The 15,863-nt window shown below is 29.8% G+C and overlaps 1 protein-coding gene across 1 annotated transcript in view; it reads left to right on the forward strand.

The window, feature by feature from the left end:
- The first annotated feature begins 7,683 nt into the window (after nucleotides 1–7,683).
- LOC126849435 (serine-rich adhesin for platelets) overlaps nucleotides 7,684–15,863 on the forward strand; it is a 95,066-nt gene continuing 86,886 nt past the window's right edge. The window contains exon 1 of the mRNA XM_050591252.1: nucleotides 7,684–8,182. The gene's annotated coding sequence lies outside the window, so the exon portion shown is untranslated. The remainder of the gene's footprint in view (nucleotides 8,183–15,863) is intronic.

Consider the following 15,863-nt stretch of genomic DNA (forward strand, 5'->3'; position numbering starts at 1 on the left):
CAAAATCAAAATTAAGCGTCTCTTTCAAAAATTAATTAGAAAAAATGCATCAACGCTCGTGGACAAATATTCGGTTGTGTAAAAAAAGATCGCGCTTTCGAAAAATTCGAAAAAATATCTGTAACAAGTTTACGCACTGCGAGTGAAGTATATTTGTTTGTATTTCATTCCGAGTGTACATTTGGTTACCGATTGTACATTCGTACAGTGGTATACCGGGTGTCCATCAAATGGTGTAAAGAAAAAATAAATAATTGTTATAAAAAAATATATTGCAAATAATTGCATACTTTTTTTTTAAAACAATTATTTTCTGTACGCCATTTGATTCATCTTATTATTTTGTACATAAAAGTATTACGATACAATTATTGAACACTAAATAATTTTCGAGATATTTTATATTTTATACTAAAATATGTCAGATTAAGATACAAAATAAGTCAAAAAATTCTTAATGAAAAAATACTTTGTTATAGTGTTTTGGAAAGCTCTCGACATAAGCTATAAGAATATGCAATAAAAAATAGAGGATTCCATTTAAGAAATTAAAGGTGTCCTTGACTTGACCTTAACGATGCCATCCAAGGTTAAACCAATGACACCATCTTATGTTCCCCTCAAAACTATACAATTTTTGTTCAAAACATTTTTCTCTAAAATGCTTAGTTTTTGAAAGAAAAGGGATGTACGGGTTAGGTTAGGTCTAGGACACTCTGTATATTGACGAAAATTGCTCATGCATTTGTAAAAGGAGAAAATCAAAACGCGTTTTTTTTTCTATTATTTGCGAATTTTGACTCTCTGTTGGCGCGTGTCCTAAAATTATTCCACTCTTTTATGGTATTATTAAATCGTTTTATATATCTAACTCTTTTTTAAAAGGAATTTAATTATTGCCAAATGCTAATAATAATAGTAATAATTAAATTTTCATTATTCATTAATTTCAGCGCATCAATTTTTCATTATTTCGCGTAACTAATTTATTTATATTTATTTGATAACAACGTTGTCAATTCACCACAATTTGAATGACATTCGTGACGTGCATGTTAGCCGGCGTATTTTTAAACGGTATGATGGGTACGCTTGACATTTCGAGGAGAACAATACGCCCCCAGGATAAATTACAAGTTTAGCGAAAATAAACATCACGTGTGTCTGCATTGGAAGTATCGAATTTCTCTACACATGTCCATGTCATACCGTTTATCGGATAGATATTAACAACAGTTGAAATCATGCGATACTGACGTAAATCCAATTGTGTGGCAAGAAATATTTATCTTTCTTTTCAAGTGAAATTAATAATAATATAATATTTAATATACTTTTATAATAATTCTTATGTGTATGTTTTTTTCTCTCTTTTTCCATTGCATTCCAAAAATCCAATCAGATATCTTTATAAGATACTTTATAAATATATTTTTTTAATCATCATATGGGATCACTATATAAAGTTACAAAAATACTACTTTGAAGAGGATGGAGGCATATCATGTATATATGTATATTTTGTATATATACTACAAACACAAAAAATCTGCGTTATCTGTTCTCGATACGTTTAGATATCATTACATTGATAAATGGGAATAGCGAGTTGAGTGAATTCTCGAAGTAATTACTCGCAACACTCGCCGTACCGTCGAAATGCACTTAAAGATCAGATAGACATTTTGTTTTTTTTTTTTCTATCAAAATATCCGAAGCTATATGTCGGAAGTGTAAATAGATTTGCGCGCTGTCGTTAAAAACTGTAACTCGATTAAAATGCGAACCGCCCGTGTCAAGGAAAATGCTCAGTCGCCTCGGCGTCCTCTATTAACCTTATTAAGGACGAACCGGGCGACAACCTTGCCTGTAATTCCGTAACCCTATATTGCATCTTGATTCGTGCCAGTTGCTTGCGAAATTAGTGGCTTTGACTCGATCTTGAACGCTATTTAGCATCAAAAACGGGAAAATAAAAGCGCGATGCACGTCTTTGTATTTCTATTTATTTTTAATAAGGAGTTTCCGGAATAATAAAAATATTCGGATTAAAAAATAATTAAAAAAATTCAAATCTTAAAATTATTAAAGTGAGCCAGTATTTTTATAAGATAATAATAGTGATGCAAAATAAATCGTGATAATAAATATATATCGTAAAATTAATTTCTCATAAAGAATTAAATTTATAAGAGAAAGGAAAAAGAAAGAAATTTAGATTTAATTAATTAATCTTTAATCAAATCAAAAGTGGTTTACAATCAATACAATAATCAAATTTTCATTATACTAGGCAGAGCAGAAATAATTTTTTGAATCAAAGTTAAGGCTTATTTTAACTCAATTTCATTAATTTTATTTAAAATAATTAATGCATAAGAATAATAGATTTAGCACAAGGATTTTGAACAATAGCGATCAGTACTGGTGACTTACTCGTATGTCAAGGAAATCCTCTCATTTGGACCTCTCTTTAATGTCAGAACCGGCTAAGCCTTGCGATTTGTTTAAAACCTTGATCTCGTTAGTGCCAGCGATTAAATAGAACGTGATTTTTGTGAGCAGAGAATGTGATGCATGCGCACGATATAGTTTTAAATGCATAATTACATGCATGATAAATACATATAAATGCATTCAATTAACATAAAAAGCTGTAACACTTTTGATTTAGAGTAAATCCTGTTTCGACACAACTTTCGCTTACTTTCTAGTATAAAATTGGGTAAGTAGTGTTTCAATTTTAATGAAAAAACGTAGCTAATAATTTTCCGTTTTGTAAACATATCACATTTTATAGAACGTATTTATATTGTATACATGCTATTTTAAAAATATGTTTAATTTAATATCATTTAATATTTATTTATTTTCCTCTTCCGGTTACAGAATGCACGTATAAATTACTATTGCCAAATTACTATTTTCTATGCCGATGTGACATCGAACACGAATACGTCAAGCCACGACATATCGAGGAAAGTTTCATCTGTCGGTGTCACCGATAATTCAACGAGGGGCGTGTGATCTATTTTATTCATAACATCAATCGGCATGCATCACTCGTATAATTAACGTATCTTTCCAACACGTTTGTTTATATTAATAAAAAAATGTTACCGAGATAAGAACGCAATAATTAATAATTAAATAATTATATATTTCATGTTTCAAATTAGTATAAATCTATTGGATTTATATGTAACAAATTTTTACTTTTTTTTGGTTCGCCTCTTGTTCTTTTATCAACACAATTAATTATGTGTATCTTGAAGCGCGAATAATAATTAATTAATATTTGAATTGTAAAGTCTAGTTAGGTAGTTAATAATTCTGCAGCGTTTAGCATGCAGGCTTGCATCGATGCATCACCTGTGGCCCTCGCGTGCACGCGATATTAACTTTAAAGATCCCTCGAGAATAGAACAAAATACGTTTTGTCTGAAATGCGCTTTGCTAGAGTTAAATCAAACTCGACCAATCCAGTTTTTCAACAGCGGAAATTCTTAACTCGAGTTGTAATCCGGGAAATTGGATTTACAAGTTTCATACCTTATTGAAGCTTGTAAAAATAAAAATAAAAGCTTCTAAAAATTTTAAATCCGCTAATAATTAAAAAGCAGGGATCTGCAGAAATCGCCGCACATGCATGTTAAGCGTATATAGATTACAATAAAAAAAAAAACTCAAGGTAAATAAACAACAAAATATTAAGAAACAACAAGACACTAAAATTCTACAAGAAAAATCAGTGTTTTATATCAAATACGAAAATTATTATTGCATTTTTTATTGTTAGTATTTTCTAGTGATTAGAAAAAAGGAATCTAATGTAATAGTTATTTAATTAATTCCATTCTCATCTTTTGTGATAAATGTAAAATAAAATTTATTAACAATTTTTTTTTTTTTTGCTTGAAAGGCAAAGGGACTGATCGCGAACTGTTCAGACTTTTAAACTCTGCGCCAACATTTCAAATTAAATGAGAGCTTTTAGAGTTTTTAGCTAATTATTTTGTACAGAAATTTTAAATATAATATATAGTACTTTTTTTGTAATAAGATATAAAAATAATGAGATATAAAAGTAACCATCAAAAAATTTTTATATATGCAAATTTTTACTATTGAAAACTTTTTTTCTTGTCTTTCTTATATACAGCCTTTATATATATATATATATATATATATATATATATATCCCTGACATTTTGCACGCCCCGTATATCATATTAATTGCAAAATAAAAAATAATTTAATGCCGGTTCGATACGCAACAGCGGAATTGTAGTATACAAGGTTGACCTGTAAAAAACACGTATGTCCATTTGTAGCACCCAAAATTACTAATGCATATTTAAAAAAGTAGTTAAAGTTGATTTGAATGATGTAAATTAATATTTAATAAAAAATTAAAAAAAAAAAATTGGCACGCAAAAGATAAATTTATATTACGCAATATGAACAGACACATGTCATTTTTTCTTCTTGTGATTGATTTGTGGAATCTCTTAAATGCACACCTGCGGAATGTAAGCATGACTCATATGAGTTATCGATTTTATCTACATAAATCAAGTAACGAGATTGCGTAATGAACTGACAATTCGCTCGTCGATGCTCATCAAACACCCTCGCTTCACGATTCACTTAACTTAACATGATCTATGGGTCGAATTATCCGCGCAAGGACTCAAACCGCGCATATCCGCCTATTTTAAGTCAAGAAATTATTCTTCTGTCGGCCGGTTAATGTTTTTGCTCTTTTAACGTATAAATTGGCAAACATAACTTTGAGCAACGGCTTGTTTTTTCGAGTCTGTTAAAAAGGAGAATATTGCAAAACTCTCATTTTTTATCATCATCTTACAACAATTATGATTACAGCAAATTTTCTAAACTATATATAAAAATGCGACTCGCGCATATTGAGATTGTAATCGGTCAAGTTACATTTTTCATGCTCACTGATACAGAAATTGATTGTGAGAAATCGATTGCGTTATAGTTGTCAGTTTTATTCATAGAAAGTTAGCAATTTTAAATTGCTCATAACATTTGTTAAATATTGTATATATATATATAGATAACAATGAGAAATAAAATAACTAAAGTTTGACTTACGTAAATTTCTTAAATTTTATTATCGGTTTCTAATTTTTCGGAACTTGATTAACGCGATTAAAATATTTGATTTAATTTTTGAAATATGTTGCGTAATAAATATAGCGAGAATTTTCTCCGTAAAACTTCGTAATCAATTCTGACTCAGAAGAGAGCCATTAAACTTTTTGTTGCTGTGCAATAATCTTAAAAGGAAAGTTTTAATAGTGTAATCGTGATCATATCTGGAGAATTAAGGTCGCTCGTAAATTTTTTCGCCACGTCGGCGCTACGCTTCTCAATTGTAAATATTTGATATATATATATATATATATATATATATATATATATATATATATAAGTATATAAAAAGTTTCTCGACATATATAATAACATGTATAATACCAGCATTGGCGTCAGATAATAAAAAAAGTTTTATAAAAAAGTTCTAAATAAATGAGCATCTGTCAGTGGACTATCGCAAGGAAATATGATTTTCTTGCACACAACTCGTAACCAGGAAGTCATGCGCTCCAACGAATACACAGTGAATTTTTGCGTTTTATCGCGCGCACGTGCGATAAAGCCATATGTACGTAACAGACGCGCGAAAAAAAGTGCATTTTTCTGTGCCGTCATGTAGACGTCAGAGCAAAGTGATTTACGCAAAAAATAACAATCACAATGGTCTTCAAGACCATGCGATATCGCCTTCACGTAAAACGATAGAATTTTGCAGAAAATTGAAAGCATAAGTTGAACAAAAATGTAAAAATTAAAAAAAAAATTTTTCAACTTATAAGTTCTGATTTAGATTTAGATGAATTGTTCAATATTTAATTTATTGATTCTTTAAATTACATTATTGGTCGAGTTTTATATAATACATTTGTTAAATTTGTAAAATATCATTTACACATTTTACTGTTAATTATCAGAAATTTAATTTAAAAATTTTGAAATTTATTCACGTTTAATATAAGATACGCACACATTTCTATTATAAAAATTATTTCTTATTAAAATAAGTCAACAATCAAAACTAATATAACAATTGACTGGTGACTCTTGTTCAGCAATTATCTAACTCAAAAACAGCAATAAGAACGATTACTGCTGTTACTTAGTTGCTTAGTTTCCGGTGCTGCACGTACAATTTTCAAAGGCAAAGCACGTAATGAAAGGACATGCATAACAGTATATACATCACACCGATAACTTTTATATTTTTTTCCCGGTATATCCACATACATATGTATGTGTGTGTATACACTCGCAAATAATTACCATCTGCGCCTGCGGAAAAATACTGGGTAATATATGAGACTAAGTTTCACCATGCCTTTTCAACAAACGTCGAAATATTCAAAGATGATAAATGACGGTTTTGTTTCTTATATCAATTTGTGTTTTCGAGTAATAAAAGAAAAATATTGATTTTTGTGCAAATTAAAAAACATATAAATGCTTGGCGCATCCATCATATTTTATGACAGTATTTTAATTCTAAAATAACACAAATACCACGTGCTATATTATTGTTTTCGACATATACGTTTGTGCTAGAAAAACAATTTGTTTCCTTGTTTTTCTTTTCCTTAGTCAATTTATGTTATTTAAATATAGCTCACTAATCAAACACACATTTTAATAATAATAAAAATTGATACTGCATTAAATTTTAATAAACTATTTCAAAATTTTACTGATATATGAGAATATCTTTCTTGATTGTTTCTTTTTTTTTTTCTCTGTGTTTAAACATAATCTATAGCGTTGGTACATTAAAAGACAGTTATTCAGGAAAATCTGAAGAACAATAGATATTGCATTGTGTGCAATATTCGTGACATTATAATCCCGTCTTGAATTTCCGCCTTTTACTATTAGAATTCCATTCACGGCATAAATTTGTATGCGCGAATACGTAATCAATAATCTAGCGAGTAGCGATTATAAGTTTTAATAAAATTCGAGTTATAATAAAATTTGTAATTTTCTTTAAAGTTATTGCAAAATTCAAAATAAAAGTTTTGTAAGCTCTAAATTTAAAGTTCTCAAACAAAAAGTTACTTTTATTTAAGAATTTTATAAACTACATTACTTATACGTATGTATATACATGTAAATTTAATTGAAGAATTTTAAATATACATATATATGTTAATTTTTTATGTGCATATTAATCATTCGGTTGTCTCATTACTCTTACGAATGTTGTCAGCCATATAAATAAGAAGACGTATTTCAAAAACATATGTCTTAAATGTCACATTTTATTAGACATTTTCGATCGTGTATCATTCGCAATCTCCACGAGTTTATCTTAATATTATTCCTCTTATTCGCACACAATTTGCGCGATGAAAGAAGTAAATATCACTTATCGATGATTGACAAACAGCGGCATTATTTTCTGACTAAATCTTCCACTCGTAGACCGCAGGAACGCGGATCGCGCGTTTTCGCCTTTTACTGCGACGGCGTATGCGCGCGGTGCATATATGCGGCGCATGCGCGTCATTGTCTTGGAGGCTTAAAGTGTGCGCCGTCGCTACATCGGCTTTAGCTTCGCGGAGCGTCAGTAGCGCGCCGACCGTCATTGAGTGAGGGTTGGTTTTCGTCGTTGGCGCATAATTGGCGCCAAGTCGCAGCAAAATTACTTCGCGTGCTTCCTCGTCCGCATTTTTCATATCACGCGCATTTGGTCCGTCAATAATAGAAGCAAACTCACTTCGAAAGTCGTGGTGTCGGATGAGCTAATAATTACTGTACGCATAATCGTAAGTGCTAAGAGAGAACGTCGTCATGGGTACCGTGTGTTGTGCCCCGCGGGTGTAGTGCAAATCGCGCGATCGTGCACAACAAGGATAAAGAAAGGGAATAGAAAATCGGTGCGCGAGAAAAGGACGAAGGTTATAGAAGGCGCGAGTGATCGCTAACTGGCCGCTAACTTCAGACATCTCATCGTGGAAGAGTGCGATAGAGAAGGAACGTAGAAGTAGAAGTACGTGAAGACGATAATGCGGAGTCGTTGCTGCCGTCTTCGATAACAGAACGACGTTCAGATCTGCTCGTAGTAAGTAAAATACATCTTTCGGAATAATTCATGGAAAGATTAGTTACGTCGAATTTACATCGAATGATATCATAAAGTATGCCTTTTACGTGCGTTTAATTGCAAATTTTGTTTATATTTTTTGTGATCAGTCACAATGTGCAAATCGTTTTCATACATCACATATTGACATTCTGTAAATAACTGATCAATCGTCATTGATCGAGCTGTAGAAAATAATCATCAATTTTGCTTTTTGGAAAAATCTCTTTTTCATCTAATTTTTTTAATTTTTTTCTTTTGAATTAAATTCAAAATTAAATTAAAAATGCAAAGTAAATATTAGTTTTATTATGATCGAATAAATCTAATTTATTTTTTGTTATCTGAACTTATAATATTACAAATTTTTAATAATAATAATAAATATTCTATTATAATTACATATAAATCACAAAAGAATCAACGTTTTTTAGAGCAAACACTTTTTATCCGTAAACAAAGAAAGATACAAAAAAAACGATCAAATAGAATCATTGAAATTTATTAAAATGTATTAACACAATGTTATTGAATTTAATTAATTAATTCTGCAATAAATTGTATATATATATATAACATATACATATTAAAAATACAATGGTAGAGAATATATCAAAATGTAACGAACGTTGTTTTCTTTTCTCTCTCTTTCCTTCTTTCTCTTTTTTCTTCTTTCTCTTTCTCTTTTCCTCTTTCCCTCTTTCTTTCTTTTACGTATCTGCATGCAAAAAAGGTACAAAGAAAGGCTATCAATTGTGAAAAAGGAAGATGCCAAACTTATTTTCCTCTCTTCTTATTTAATAAAACCTTTTTCCTAAAAAATATACATCTATATTGAACATTTTTGAAATTAATATCTCATTACCCGAAGTTAGATGAGATGAAGCTTGACTCTCTTAACTTCACTCTGTGTAGATTATTTTGCATTTTTTCTTGAAGATGATTATGACTGCATAATGGAATACAGAATATAACGGATTATAGAATTATATAATATGTAGTTAATTTCGATTGATCTATTTTTGCCGTGTACTATCGCGACGTAATTTTTATTTTTACTCGAGTACTGGTTTGTCCGTGTCAATTGAAGCTATTGTCGAGTGGCTAAGTACAGATTCATTGCCCTCGATTTTATTTTCACATAAGAATGAACACACGCCGGTTCCGCTGATGTTACTTTAAAAATAAAGTGGAGTTGCTTGAGGCGATCAACCGTAAACTAAACAGTGTATATATATATATATATATATATATATATATATATATATATATATTCATAAAAGAAAATTCTCTTGAAATACATGGATGTGAAATATTTCTCAAATGTTGACCTCCTTAGCAATGGCAACTATATCATCAATGATATACGATGCAGGAAAAATCATTCGTAATCTCTTATTTATGCAAAGAGAAATAAATATTCGCGAATTAGTTAAGTAGAAATATTAGGAAAAATAATTTATTATTATTCATGCAATTATTTGCTGAGGAAGACAGCAACTTTTTGGAGAGTAAAATGACATTTGATATCGCTTAATACATTTTCTATCAATTAGTTTTTTTTTTTTTGTTTGCTTGTCCGTGTCAGTTTAAATCGTTTTTTTTTGTGCTGTAATAAAATTTGGTTGGTTAGTTAATAGAGAGAGCATTATTATAAATATATGTAAAACGAAATTTGTGAATTGCCACGACGTGGGAGTATTCCGCATCAGAGATCATTGATACATGATCCATGATCACATTGTTCACGTATAATTATATCATGACGTAAAAAATGCCCCGAGTGGCTGAAAATTGCATAATGCATGTGATTCAATTAGTATCAGATTGAATATCAACACATTGACATTACAAAAGTGTTAAATCTGATTTAATTATGTTTTAATGATTTTTTTGATTACATATCTTCAGATTTATTATATTTATCTATTATATTTTGTGATTGGTTGAAGAAAAGGAGAAATGATACGATTTTTTTCAATCTATAAATTTTAAAAATTTGTAGATGGAGATTCCATTCATTGTAAAAATGAAATTTAAATGCAAATTGTAAATCTGATTTTGATTTTCATCGATAGAAATTTTTGCCAAATCAATGCTTTTTATGTGTATGATGAAGTGTTATCATTTTTATTTTTAAATATAATATTATTTTAAATATAATATTATTTTATATTTTATAATAGATCTCTTTTAATATAAAGATTAATTTTTTTTATGATTAATATTCATATAACAATTCATATAAGAATATTCATATAAGAATTTATAATTTTAAACAATTATAAAATTATATATTAATCATTATTTGTATAGATTAAAGACTAGTTATTGTGGAACATACAATGGCAAAAGAACAAGGGTTTTACAATATTTGATACGCAATCAAGATATTGTAACATATCCTTTGTTAATTGGCCAATTAAAAAATCCACAACAATAAAATTTTTCAAAGAGAGAGAGAGAGAGAGAGAGAGAGAGAGAGAGAGAGAGAGAGAGAGAGAGAGAGAGAGAGAGAGAGAGAGAGAGTCGAGTTTGTCGGTAATAATTGAGTTTACAGTTTTCGAGTGTAACTAATTTCCGTTCCTTTTTGCCACGAGAATAAATTTATTCCCAAAATATTGCTCATTGAAATGTATGAGATATTATGATGGCGAATTTGTGCGCGTTGATTCTGCAAACTCTAATGTGTGCTGTTGACTGTTCGCTCTTGAAAGTGCGAAATAAAATTGATTTGATTTTCCTTCATTAGTTCGGGATTTGATTTGTCGAAGAAATAAATGGAGATTTAATGCACAGTAGTTCGCAGATAAGAATTTCCTATTGAAATCGCAGAGCGTTTCAATAAAGCTGGCTTTATCGATAGAAAGGAAACTATTTTCATGAGAATTGAGATAATTCAATTTTGTCAGATTTACTTATTCATCTCCGATGAAATAAATTCACTTATTCCGTAATTTCCGTTGATATGATTACAATACTGTACTGTATTATGTAATGGAAAGTAAGCACATATAATGAAGAAATCAGAATAATAACTGATGTTGTTTTTATTTGTGTGAAAAGTTTATCCTACGATTTTAATATTTAACGTTACTTTATTAATCTAATTAAAGTATGCTTTTTATTTAAAAGAGATCGCATATTTAAGAATCCTTAAAAGCTCGACGAAAACTTAGAATTGCATGTTACATTATGTAATAATCCTTGATCCGATAACAGTTGAATCAGCTAAAGAAATTCCTGTCGCATACCACATCACTATTTCTTGTAACTTCACTTGTAAATTACATAATGTCATTTTGAAGATAACATTTTTTAATAACGATAATATATAAATCATTAAATAAATTCGATTTTGCGCTCACTCAAAATTTGCATAAATTAATCTGACAATTTAAATTTAATGTTACTGATTAAACTAAATATAAATTATTTATTCTGTATAAATCAATAGACTTGTAATACAATATTATATTAATATATAATTAAATGTGTTTAGTAGTGATTTTCATTTATTAGTATCTACATATTAACGGCTGACCTAGATGATATAAATTATTAAGTTACAGCGTAACATTTGTCTTATATAGATATCGGAAAATACGTAACTTTGAATTTAAAGTCAAATAGAATGATATCTGTTGATAATTAATATCTGTACATATTATAATTTATTCACAATAATGCGTTGAAACCGTTTTGCTCTCAGCTTTAATTGTACGCTATAATTATTCGAATATTTCATACTAATGATACACGCGCGAATTCATTCTTCCGCATCTCATAAATAAAGTGGCGCACGTGACCACATGGTTCCCATCAAGCAATTACGCCTGTAACTTTTCCCCGCTTATTCATCACTCGTGCTTTTCGCACAAACGATTAACCGGTGGAAAAACATTTAACGTGCGATTAACCTACGAGCATCGTTAAAATGTAAAGCGGCGTTTCCCCATTTATTTGCCACTCTTCCGATTCGCCAAATACAATCGCTTATTCGATCGACTATTATCGTTCAGAAGGTAAAGTAGGTAAAAGGAAGCGCGGAATCTTTTGCGAGTTTTTAAACGATATTAGAAAGTTTATGGAGAAACGTCTGACTCATCTGCGCCCGCGTTCTCTTCTTATTTATCTCGGGACGGAACGTCTAAACGCTGACTGCGAGAGAAAGAGAAAAACAATTCGCAATTCTTACTCTCGCGAACAAATTATTTTTGCCGCGAGTATTCTTGTTGCTTGATACGATCAAAGCTTTGTCAAACGACTAATCGAATAACAAATTCCAGAGCTGCGGAATTTACGGTGTAATTTCACTTTGTTATTTAATAATACTGCTGATATTACATCCTTGAAATGAGATCTGTGTCAAGCGAGTTTGATAATCAAAGAAAAATCGCAAAATGGTATATCTAGAAAAAATTTCGTAGCCTATTTTTTGAAGAAGTTTCTGTTTTTAGAAAATGTTCTCTGTATATGTATGTGTGTATGCTTTTGCTGATGTAATTTAGCATACATAATTAACTTAAAAAAGCTACAATATATAAATATAACAAGTAGAACCACAACAAATTTGTATTTAAAACTAATTCAATATTACATTTTGCTCAAAAATTTTCCCTAATTATTTTTAACATAAATATAAATTATTTCATTTTTTTTTATTTATTAAACGTAAAAGATGTGACTGTCTAGTACTTAAAAAATTTTATACCATATCTAATCGAAATCAGAGTGGCGACAGTATGATCAAGATAAATTACGATAAGACTATATATCCAAAACTTATCAATTTTTATTAATTAATATTAATAAATTAATATTAATTAATATTAATCGTGTTTACCGTGTAAAAAAGACGAAACTTAAAAAAGGATACAGGATTATAGTCGTATTTTATATTGGTTCAAATTTCTCCTAGACATTTTATCCCATTCTTTTTCCAATAGTGAGTTTTCATCGCGTAAATTATAGTACGAATATAAAAGTCTTAAAATATATTCGGTGTGTCAGATGAACCTGCAAGAATGACGCAGGCAGTTGCAGAGGAAGCTTGAGTCATGATTTATGATATACGCTTCTGCTCGAAGATTGCACGATAGTGGCCGTCAGGTTTCCTTTGCTCTTTACTTTTTTAAACGCTTCGTCTGTTATTGCTGCTGATTATTCATTTTAAATCAGCAACGCGGGAATAGACCGTAGGTAGACCGTTAAACGGTACAATGTGTCCAGATAGCACTCGCCATACGAGCTCTCGATCGATACGAGCAAAAAAGGAGACACTTGCAATCTGGCGTTCTTGCGATAACAATGAGCCGACGGAAAAATAATACACGAGATAACGAATAACGAGTTGACTTTTTATTCTGAGTCACGACGGTGTTTGAATGGAACTGTAGATCCGAAGCAGCGCGAGCATGCAAAATTGCGTTAACGGAGGAAATGCACTCATGCTGCATGCTAACGTAAGCACTTCCGGCGCGGCAGATTTTTATCCCGTCTTTCATTTTATTCTCGAATAATCTCTGTAACTGAATTTTCAGATTAACACAATGTATACAGGTTGTCCCGTTTTTTCACGCTGTTTTCATTTGAATTTTTAAAGTAAAAGGTAGTTTTGTCTGACAATGAGTAATGAATGCCGAGAGACAACTATATTTCGAGTTAAAGCGATTTGATATACTTAAGGTATTCCATTTCTCATTATTTTACTTTATAAATAAGTTTTATATTTATGAGCTAAATAGAAATAAAAATATGAAATCTTATTTTTCAAGTAACATTAAGTTGCAATTCTTTTTTTAATAAAGAACTTTAATTTGAGAAGATAAATTTAAAATATTATTCTTATATATTTTTAGTTTGTAATTCCAATTTCAAAATATTGCTTATTATTTTTTAAATATGATTTTATATATATATATAGGGTGTCTCATTTTAAAAGTTCCACTCTCATAACTTTTCAGGATCAACGTTTGAAGGAAAACGACTCGGATAAAAATTGTAGGGAACAAAAGGAAACTATCTAATAGTGACCTCGGATTTGACATTAAAGGTCATTTTCAAGGTCATTTGAAGGTTAACTTTCGTTTTTTAAATGCAAACCCCCATTTTTTATTGCATATTCTTATAGCTTATCTCGAGAGCTTTTTAAAACACTATAATAAAATATTTTTTCATTAAGAATTTTTTGAGTTATTTTGTATCTTAATCTGACATATTTTAGTATAAAATATAAAATACCTCGAAAATTATTTAGTGTTCGATAATTGTATCGTAATACTTTTATGTACAGAATAATAAGATGAATCAAATGGTGTAAAGAAAAAAATAAATAATTGTTATAAAAAAATATATTGCAAATAATTGCATACTTTTTTTTTTAAACAATTATTTTCTGTATATTTATTATATATTTATATATGTACATATATATATATATATATATATATATATATATATATAAATGTCACGGTTAAATACATTCATTAAATACATGTCAAAAAAGTGATAAAAAATTATCGAAAGTATGAACTAAGATAATTATATGCATTTCAACATCAACATTCCAAGATTGTTGATCACATATCAATCATAATACATCGACGCGTGAACGTATAGTTTATGTTTCTAACTTCTGCTTTAACTTTACAATGAGCGTCGTAGGAAAATCCACGTTCTCACCTGGATTGATCGATTTGCATATTACGTCAATGCGAGAAACGACCTTTTTTTTTGCGCGGCTTACTTTTTATCGAATTATTTTGCACATCGGAATATGTACTCGAGTCGAAATGACCGAAATCTTACGGTATCCGAATGCGTGCGTGTGAGTGCGTGTATGTGCCAACACACGCGAGAGTCCCGTTTTAATCTCTCGTTGATAAATATCTCTCTCTTGGTTTGTTGGGGCATCGCTGTATATATATATATATATATATATATATATATATATATATATTTTTTTTGGTTGGAGAGGATATTACGCAGTTGAATTTCTGCCTGCTTTTTTGTTCATTTTTATATCAAGTCAAGCACGGTGCTGTTTTTGCGAAGCGATACACGGTCGTGTTGATATTACCGCGACGTGAATTTATTGAAAATGTTCAAGATCGCATAGAAAATCGAAACCGCTGTTGTCGAGAAACTCGAACATTGGAATTGTAGACTGTTTTATGCTACGATACTCAGCCAAAGTTTCCTGATAGATATAGATGACCTTTGTTAAATTTATTAGATTCTTATTTCGCTACTTTTTGATTTCTGATATTAATATTAATTAATACTAAAAAGCACTAAACGATTCTCCGTAAAAAGTGGATATGTATATTGAAGCGCAAAAAATTTTTAAACTTATATAAAAATCTCAATTTTTTTTTGTAGCTTACTTAAGCCTCGTTAACTTTGCATAACTAAATCTCAGTTTTAAAATATTCATCAGAGTATATATAATCTTAAATTCAAAAAAAATTTTGAAATAAATCATCTTTTTTTTAAATTTTTCCATTATCCATGAGACCTTTAAAATATCCTTTTCCCCAAAAAAGATGAGGAATAGATTAAGCCTTTTTGCAGAAATTAATTAAAATTCGGCCGGATTCATTTGCAATCACAGGCTTATTTCATAAGCGACGTCTTGTACGTCGCTCGCAATAATTGT

The sequence above is a fragment of the Cataglyphis hispanica genome, chromosome 1 (assembly GCF_021464435.1).
Source record: "Cataglyphis hispanica isolate Lineage 1 chromosome 1, ULB_Chis1_1.0, whole genome shotgun sequence".
In the NCBI taxonomy this organism is placed as follows: Eukaryota; Metazoa; Arthropoda; class Insecta; order Hymenoptera; family Formicidae; genus Cataglyphis; species Cataglyphis hispanica.